This window comes from Scylla paramamosain, chromosome 20 (assembly GCF_035594125.1).
Source record: "Scylla paramamosain isolate STU-SP2022 chromosome 20, ASM3559412v1, whole genome shotgun sequence".
Classification (NCBI taxonomy): domain Eukaryota; kingdom Metazoa; phylum Arthropoda; class Malacostraca; order Decapoda; family Portunidae; genus Scylla; species Scylla paramamosain.
Window position 1 is genome coordinate 16,508,995 of NC_087170.1, and position 10,000 is coordinate 16,518,994.

The 10,000-nt window shown below is 38.8% G+C and overlaps 1 protein-coding gene and 1 long non-coding RNA gene across 2 annotated transcripts in view; one reads left to right on the forward strand and one right to left on the reverse strand.

Moving 5' to 3' along the window:
* LOC135110714 (uncharacterized) overlaps nt 1-8,484 on the reverse strand; it is a 23,291-nt gene extending 14,807 nt beyond the window's left edge. The window contains exon 1 of the mRNA XM_064023340.1: nt 8,093-8,484. The gene's annotated coding sequence lies outside the window, so the exon portion shown is untranslated. The remainder of the gene's footprint in view (nt 1-8,092) is intronic.
* Nucleotides 1-10,000, forward strand: part of LOC135110484 (uncharacterized) — a 107,581-nt gene that overhangs the window by 25,977 nt on the left and 71,604 nt on the right. The window lies entirely within an intron of this gene.

Below are 10,000 nucleotides of genomic sequence, written 5' to 3' on the forward strand. Positions count from 1 at the left end.
AGGATAAAATGTTTTATCAGCAAAATTATTATGTCTCTCTCTCTCTCTCTCTCTCTCTCTCTCTCTCTCTCTCTCTCTCTCTCTCTCTCTCTCTCTCTCTCTCTCTCTCTCTCTCTCTCTCTCTCTCTCTCTCTCTCTCTCTCTCTCTCTCGCTATACCTAATTTTTCCTTCCTCTCCTCTTCATTTATCACCCTCCTCGTCCTCCTCCTCCTCCTCCTCTCCTGTCCTCCTGTCCAGCGGTCAGTCAACTAGAGAAGGAGGAGGAGGAGGAGGAGGAGGAGGAGGAGGAGGGGGGTTGGTCTTCAGTAGTGCAGCATTTGGCCAGTTAAGCAGACTCTTGGGTCAGTGGTGATATCAGAATTAAAGATAAAAAAGGATAATGATGATGAGGAGGAGGAGGAGAAGGAGGAGGAGGAGAACTATTTTTTTTATTTTGAGCTTAGTTTGTTTCCCTCTCTGCTCTATTTGGTTGTTTTATTTTTTTCTTTTTTTTTCCTGTTTGAGTGAGTTGGATTTTGTTTGTTTGCGTTTGTGTTCGTTTGTGCTTCTTTTGTGTGTGTTTTGTTTGGTCACCTAATTGCATTATTTTTTATTTGTTTGTTGTTTAAGTTGTTTTATGTTTGTTTTGTGGTTTGAGTTATTTCCTTTTCTAGCCACAACTTTATCATTGCACTCATCACACACACACACACACACACACACACACACACACACACACACACACACACACACACACACACACACACACACACACACACGAGAAAGTGGAAACAAACTCGGTTTTATTATACACACCCTTATTATTTTTTCCCTCCCTCCCTCCCTCCCTCCCTCCCTCCACTACTTCATGAATTACGCAGATATTACGTAACTTTTCATGTTTTTCTCTCGTCCTCCCTTCCTCTTTTTTTTTTATCTCTTTCTTCCCTCCCTCTCATTTCATCTTTCTCCATCCATCCTCTTCACTCCTTTCCCTATTCCTTTTTTTCTTATTTTTTAGTCCATCTCGTTTTTTCGTTGCTTCATTTTATTTCTTTTCTTCCTGCCTCAAATTCCTTTTCTTTATTCTCTCTTCTCTCTCTTTCTTTTTATTTTGTTCTGTTTTCCCTTCTTTATTTTTTTTTTATTTTGTTTGTTTTCCTTCTGTCTTTCTTTTCATTATTTTGGTGTATTTTTTTTTCCATTGCCTCACCTCTTTCCATATTTGCTTTCTTTTCTTCTCTTCTTTATTTTACAGTTATTTTTTCTTTTTCCCTTGTGTTTATTTCTCTCTTCTCTTCCATTTTTTAATACTTTCTCTTATTTCTCCCTTTTTCCTTTTCTTCTTTTCATCTCCAACTTTTTTTCTTGCTTCTTACTTAGTCCTTCTCTTCTCTCCTTTCCTTATCCCATTTAATCTTTCTCCTCCTTCCTCCTTCCTCCCTTGCTATTTGTATTCTGCTTCTCTTCCCTTCCCTCCTCTTCCTTCTTCTTTGTTTATCTTCTGTGCTACACTGTTATATTTTTTCTTTCTCTTCCTTTATTTCAATTATTCCATCTCACTTATTCTTTTCTCTTCATCCCCTTTTTTCCTTTCCTTGTTGGCTTCTCTTTGTATTTCCTTTCTATTTTCTTTGCTCCTTTCAGTATTAATTTTTTTTCAAGTATTCCTTTCCTTACACCTTAATTCCATTCTTACTTCCTTCCTCGGTGACTACTTTTTCCTTCCTTCTCTTACTTCATTCTTTCATTCTTCCTCCATATTTAATTAGAACGAAATATTTGATCCCTTCCTTTTATCAAGAGAGATTAAGTCTTCATATTGGAGGTCGACCCAGCGGATCATCATTCTGCGCCTTCCTTTGTCACACCCACCGCTTGCATGTCTTCTTTCATTAGATCCATAAATCTCTTTGGTCCCTCTGTCTTCCTCTTGGCGGGTTCGTCCTGCTCCAGCATCCTCCTTCCCACATGTGCCTCGCCCCTTCCTCTGACATGCCCGAACCATCAAAGCCTCTCCTCTCTTACCTTGCCCGGAAACAGACATACGTGTGTTGCTCCTCTGATGTGTTCGTTCTTTATTTCGTTTCGTCTCGTATTAAAAAAAGTAAAGTAAAGAAAAGAAATAGTATACCTTGTACATGTTTTACTTCCTGTGGACATTTTCTTTGTCTTGTGTGTGTGTGTGTGTGTGTGTGTGTGTGTGTGTGTGTGTGTGTGTGTGTAGATTTTGTAATGTTTTCATGTGTGCGTTTTTCAGTGTGTACCTTTATTCGCGAAAATGAAATATTGTGTATGCCAATATGTGTGTATAAGTAAGCCGTGTGTTTGTGTGTGTGTGTGTGTATAGTAGTAGTAGTAGTAGTAGTAGTAGTAGTAGAGTTATTGATGATTCCATGTAAGTCTTTTATGTGTGTGTGTGTGTGTGTGTGTGTGTGTGTGTGTGGCTGGGTGTGTGGCTGGGTGTGTGAAAAAAGATAAATGGTGTTACTAACTTGACTTTCTCTCTCTCTCTCTCTCTCTCTCTCTCTCTCTCTCTCTCTCTCTCTCTCTCTCTCTCTCTCTCTCTCTCTCTCTCTCTCTCTGTGGTATTAGTGCGTCATTTGTTTGTTGTTTGTCTTCCTCTTCGCTCAAACTGTCACGCGTTTTAGTTTCTCTCACTTATACTTCCCCCATTGTCTCCACTGATTAGCTTTCCTTCTCTCTCTCTCTCTCTCTCTCTCTCTCTCTCTCTCTCTCTCTCTCTCTCTCTCTCTCTCTCTCTCTCTCTCTCTCTCTCTCTCTCTCTGTTTTGCAAATTCAACGGTAGAAGGGAAGAAAAGAAAAATTTGAGGGAAAAAAGAAAAATCGGAAGGAAAAAAAGAAGAAAATAAAGAAATATGCCAAGGAAAAGGAAATACTTGAGAAAAATAAAAATACTTACAAAAAAAAACGCATGGAAACACACACGCGTAACACACACACACACACACACACACACACACACACACACACACACACACACACACACACACATACACACAGGAATACAAAATAAAATAGAAAACGAGTAACTTCGCAATGAAAACGGACATGATGTTATGATTCCAGCCACTGTGAAATTCGTCTTGGATTAAATGTCGTATTTTTTATACTTTACACTTTGCGCGTTCCTCAGATCAGGAATCTTAAACCACGCACTTTTTACTGACAATTGAAGGATGACGAGGAGGAGGAGGAGGAGGAGGAGGAGGAGGAGGAGGAGGAGGAAGCCACTTACAACTTCAGTGAAATTTACGAACAGCTGGAGGAGAAGAACAGCTGATGGTGGTGGTGATGGTGGTGGTAGTGGTGGTAGTGGTGGTGGTGGTGGTGGTGGTAGTGATTGATTGCCATGATGTTGGTGGAGGTGATGATAGTGAAGGATGTAAAAATAACGTGAATGTGGGTCAGAAATGGTTGTTATTAGCGATGGTGGTGGTGATGATGATGATGATGGTGATGAGTCGTGGTGGTGATGGTGAAGAAGGCAAAAGTGAAGGATACGAGTCTTTGAAGTGGTGGGGATACTTTTGATTGGTGAAATGTGGTGGTGGTGGTGGTGGTGGTGGCGGTGGTGGTGGTTCTGTCAAGCTACGGTGGCCATATGTTGGAAAGTAATGGTGGCGGAAGTGGCAGAGAGAGAGAGAGAGAGAGAGAGAGAGAGAGAGAGAGAGAGAGAGAGAGAGAGAGAGAGAGAGAGAGAGAGTCGTTTATCAATAAAAACAAAAACGTTATTGTCATTTTTTTGTATTAATTTCTTGGAAGTGTGTGTGTGTTTGTGTTAACCAGTGTGAAAAAAAATTATTGCTTGTTTTACCTTATCGTATCACAACAACAACAACAACAACAACACAGGCACCACAAGAAGAGCATTAACGTCACAAACATTTCTCTTCTGAAAGCTCCACATAATTTTAAAGCACTCAAACACTTAACCTTCCTTTCTCTCCTCCTCTCTTCCTCCATCCTTCTTAACTCCCTGCCCTCATTCCTTTATCCCTCCATCTTGAGACGCGGCTAGGAAGACTAAGTGAGGGAAGGGAAGGAAAGGGAAGGGGGAGGATGAAGGGAAGACGATAAGCAATGCATTTGTCAAAGTCATTGTTAATAGACATGGCCGTGTTGGGTGGCTGCCCGTATGATAGGGAATGGGTGATAGATGGATGGGAATTATAGATAAATAGATATACAGATGGAGGAATTGATATCTGAACAGTTAGTAGGTTTTTTTGTTGATATATTGGTTAGAAGAGATAGTAGATAGGGAAGTTGGTTTATAGACAGATCGACAGACAGACATATGTGTTTAGATAGATAAATAGCTAGATAGATAAATCAATTGTTTGATTGTTAAATAACTGGAAAAACTAAAAAAAATAAATAAATACATTCATAGTCTAGTTTTAAAGTTTGGTTTATTATATTATGATATTTTTGTCTTTGTTCTTTATTGTAATCCGTGTTTATCTTGTCTTTATATTCGATTTCGTTTACTAATCCCCTTCATCCCATCCTGTATATTTGTTCTCCTGGTGCTTTTCCGTCTCCTCTTGAAGTGACAGAAAAAAAAAACTTTGCTTCTTGCGTCTGCCCCCGTCACAATATATTCCCGCAGAGGACGTGTGTTCCGCCGCGTCGCGTATACCATGGAAGAAGAAGAATCCGTTTAAATAGAGAAAGACGCTATCTCCTGTACGTATCTCTCCGCACTCGTACCGTAAATAATCAAATGTTTTTATCACGTACCCTTCACAACAGGAATTCTTAGTGGTACCTTGTAGGAGAGATCTGTTTGTTAAGATGACTATTTTTCCACCGGCCTTCCTATAAAGACTCGAGTGTTTTTATGTATTTTGTACCCTCAACAACTGGAAGTCTTAGTTATGACTATAATAATAATAACCATCTATATTTCTCAGTCCTGCTTCCCATAAAGAGTATTGTGTGTTTTTTTATTTGTACCCTAAACAATTGGAAGTCTTAGGGAGAGCGTTTAGGGGTGATCAGGTTCTTAATACCCTTTCACTGGTATATGGTACATCTTTCCTTAATCAGTAATCACTCTGGGACATCTTTACGTGTTCTCCAACCACATCCAATATTTAAACTGGGTAGAAATTGAAAAAATCTATTCTTTATCTTCCCGTTCTTTCTTGTATATGCCTATAAAGATTTCCTGCATTACTTCGGGCTGTTAATTATCTCGTATGAAAGTGAAAGGGTTAGAATGACTAATAATATACTAATTTCTCCCCCGTTCTTATAAAAATCCAATCTCTTTCACATTGCCTCAACACCTGGAAGTCTTAATGTTAGTGTGTTGGAGAAATCATACTAATCATCTTTATTTAACTACGGTCCCTCCATAAAAAAAACAATAAAAAAAGTTGAATGCTTTTATTACATACTTTCAGCAATTACAAGTCCTAGCGGCAGTGTGTAGAAATTATCCTCTTAAAACGACAAAAATGACTTCTCCGTCGTCTTGCCGTAAAAAGTGGAGTGCTGCCATTACACTTCAAGTCACAATAATCATCTGTATTTCTCTGCCTTCCTTACCACAAAGAATCGAGTTTATTACACTTTCTCACCAATAAGAAATGTTAGTTCTGGATGCGTTTGAGTGTGTTTGAGTGTTTTGTGTGTTTGAGAGAGTGTTTTGGCTGTGTTTTGGATGTAGTTGAGTGTTTTGGGTGTGTTTAAGTGTGTTTGAGTACGTTTTGGGTGTGTCTGGGTGTGTTTTGCTTATTTGAGTGTTTCGGATGCGTTTCAGTGTCCGTTAAAAAGTGTCCACAATAATCTGACACCCACACAGCGCCCACACCTGCACTGTACGAGTATACTGCACACAGCCCGTTACTCCCCTGTTAGCTCCACCGGTTGCCACCTGAGAAGTTATCTAAGTTACTACGAAAGGTGAAGAGTGAAACACCTTAATGGCGCAATTCTTTGTTAATTAGCCGTCCTGAGAAAATTAGCGGAAGGTGTGAAATTGCCTGTGCCAGGAAATTAGAGCATTCCCGTAGTGAAAAATGGTGTAATACTGCTAGATAAATGTATGAATAAGATGCAAACGAGTATATATATATATATATATATATATATATATATATATATATATATATATATATATATATATATATATATATATATATATATATATATATATATATATATGAAGAAATTAATTAACAAACAATAAATTAATGGATATATAGGCAATAAATGAAATGAAAATGAATAGGCTTAATTTTTTCTGTTAATTTCACGTATTTATTTATTTATTTTATCTGAGGTTATTTATTTATTTAGTTAGTTATTCCTTTTTTCGTATAAAATGGTACTGGTTCAGCTTGTGGGGAGGAGCCTGTATGCATTAACCTTGACAAGAAGTGGTCTGTGTGTTGCTAAGTATTAAAAAAAACTGTTTATAACCTCTTTCCCTCTTATGTTTCCTCTCACTCTCTCCTCCCTCTCCTCTGACACTCAAAATACCTCAGTTTTTTTTCTTTACTTCATTTTTTTTTGTCACACCCACACACACTGCTCTCCCTCTCTCTCCCTCTCCCTCTCTTTCTCTCCCCCACACTACTGCCTCTCCACCCCCTACCCCTCTCCCTCTTCCATCACTCTCACCCACTCATCATTCTCCTTTTTCTCATTCTCTCTTCCACTCATCCTACGACATCCCCCTCTCCCTCCTTCCTTTCCCTCTCCCCTCTCCCTCCCTCTCCCCTTCTTAGCCTTGCAGGTAACAATTAATGGCATCGTTATAGGGATCAATTGTCCCCTGATTGCCCGAGAGAGAGAGAGAGAGAGAGAGAGAGAGAGAGAGAGAGAGAGAGAGAGAGAGAGAGAGAGAGAGAGAGAGAGAGAGAGAGAGAGAGAGAGAGAGAGAGAGAGAGAGAATGTGTGTGTGTGTGTGTCTGTTTGGACATAATTTTTCTTACCAGATAACATTATAACCTTAATTAGCTCAGTAAGCTCGCGTGCACACACACACACACACACACACACACACACACACACACACACACACACACACACACACTTATGATGGTAATGCGTCAGAGCTTCAACAAAACCAGAGCGATCTCGTATCCTGGTCAACAAACAAACAAACAAACACACAGAGGATAACAAACACACACACACACACACACACAAACACTCGACAAATATAAAAAAAAAAACATTACGTCCCTGCGTGGCGGCATCACGAGTATTAAACTTTAACGCTTTCCTGAATTAATCGTTATACTTTTGTGTGAACTTGTGTATTTATTTGTTTATGTATGTGTTAATATTTTCCTGCTGGCCTTTTTTTTTCCTCTTACATATATACGACTAAATACATGTAGATTAATATAGATACTCTTCAACACCTATTCAGACAGGCAGACAGACTGACAGACAGACAAAGAGATCTAAAAGACAGCCGGATGAATAAAGGAAGAAGGAAACATGGAGGAGAAGACAAAATTAAAACGAGACAAAGGGAAGGGAGAAAGGAGAAAGAAAAAAAGAATAACAATAAGGAAATGTAGAAACAGGAAGAAAAAGGAGAATTAATGTAATAAATGGATGCAGTTTACGAGAGAGAGAGAGAGAGAGAGAGAGAGAGAGAGAGAGAGAGAGAGAGAGAGAGAGAGAGAGAGAGAGAGAGAGTGAAGTTGTCTGTGAAAGTTTGACAGACAGACAACATGTGGCTGATAATTCCTCCTCCTCCTCTCCTCCTCCTCCTCCTCCTCCTCATTCAAGTCATTTATCATATTGCAAAACATAATTAATTTGTCCTTTTGAAGAAATTAGAATTTAATGAAAGATTATAACGTGTTTGATATTAGCATGCAGCTTAATTATGCATGTGTGTGTGTGTGTGTGTGTGTGTGTGTGTGTGCAGTAATTCTCTCATGGACGGCTTTCATGATTATCTTTTAATCCTGAAATTGTAATGTTACACAGATAAGAAATATACACCGCTCTCTCTCTCTCTCTCTCTCTCTCTCTCTCTCTCTCTCTCTCTCTCTCTCTCTCTCTCTCTCTCTCTCTCAATCACAAGACCCGTACAAAAAGCTAAAGATCACTCACCCATCGCCATCATCATTATCATCATCATCAGCAGCAGCAGCAGCACCGTGGTTCCCCAGCTCGGCGCCATCCTGCCCTCGGTACTGTCCCTCTCTCGACGATCAGCTGGGAGTGGTGTGCCTTTGTACCATCCTCGTCTCGGGACTGTCTGGCGTGTTACTGTTTACAGCCTCATGTTTGTCTTTCTCTTTTGTCGTTTTTTTTTATTTTCTTTTTTATTTGTGTCTTTTCAGTGTTGTTTTTTTTCACTTCGTTTATATTTTAATGGAAGTTTAGTCCGTTTTTTTTTTTTTCTTGTTTGGTTTGTATTGTTTGTTTTTACTTCACTGAGTAATAAATATCTGTTGTAAATGCTATCGGTATTTAATGAGACAGAGAACGAAATTAAGGGATATTATTGCCGCTTAACTAACCATTTTAGACTAACAGGAAACGCTGGCGAAATGAATAAATAAATAAACCTGATCGACGCACAGTCACACACACACACCTTTTCATGAAGCATGTATCACAATGTTTTATTACCTCTTTAGTCCCGTGACATTACAAGGCTCAGCATCGTATAATTAAATGTCACAGGCTGAAGTGTTAATCATCTCGTTACCTTTAAGAATTCTAGGGGAAAATAATCTGAAAATATATAGAAACGGTACCAAGTGTGCTTTTAATTTTTCGTGTGAACGCTGAGAGAACATTACAAAAGAAAAACGAGTTCCGGAGTAATTTTATAATCCTTCAGTGTTTTATATATAATTGTTTTATGGCGATGAAAGGAAGAGTGTCAGGCTTGTTTATCTTCCTCTTCGTAACGCTGCAGTTATTTTTTCTCCTTATGTTCTTGTTTATTACATATTTTATTTCTCTGTTTTATTTGCTGTAGTTTTTGTAGCTTGATCGGCTCTTTCGCTCTTACTCGCATGAATAAATATATGAAAGCTACAAACTTTCGATAAAACTAATCCTTTCCCTTTTTCCTCCAATATTCCATATTTCCTCTATCGAATTCAAACCAGTAAAGAAAAACATATATTTCCATCTACCAAAAAATGTTCATATTCTTCCTCTGCAGTGACTCGTGTACCATTTCTTTCGATGCTTAAAATAAAAGGACTGTCAATGCCACAAAACTCTTACTTTTTTTAAAGAATTTCTCCAGCACTGAATTCTTTCCCTCTTCTATTTCATATCAAAACTTTGAACTTGCATGAAGAAGTAACAAAAATACCAAGCAATTACGAACATAAAACCTTTATAATCTCAAAAGCCTAAAATTTTTCCCTTAATTATTTCGTTTTGTTACGTTTTGCTTCGTATTTCAAGTTTAAACCTTTCGCTCGTATTTTTCTGATGTTCCTCGTTTTATCCTCCTTTTTCACGGTTCTTGGTTACCTTTTGGCCTCACAAAAGCTCACGCACTATTTTCCAAAGACCCAGTGGCACCCAGGAGCTGACGGCGCGGCGACTGGGGTGGGACTGGCGGACTCTGGGGTGCTGCAGGAGAGAGTGCGTCTGTAGGGGGCGTGGAGGAGGCGTGGAGGGGTGCGGGAAGAGGCGTGGTAGGGAGTAGCAGGACTGGTGGTGGTGGTGGTCCGCAAGGGAAGGTTTGAGAGGCCCTGCTATCTGTGTGTGTGTGTGTGTGTGTGTGTGTGTGTGTGTGTGATCTCGTTAACTTGTCTTCTGTGTTTTCTTTATTATTCACTTATTTCTTATCCTTTATTTATTTATTTATTTATTTATCTATTTATTTATTTTTGTTGTTTTGTGTTCATCTCCATTTCTGTTTGTTTATCTTTCTCCATGTATTCGTTTGTTTGCATTTCCCGTTTGTCTGTTTGTCTTCTTCATCTATCTATCTATATGTCTATCTGTTCTGTCTATTTGTCCCTGTTTGTCTTCCCCACTTATTTG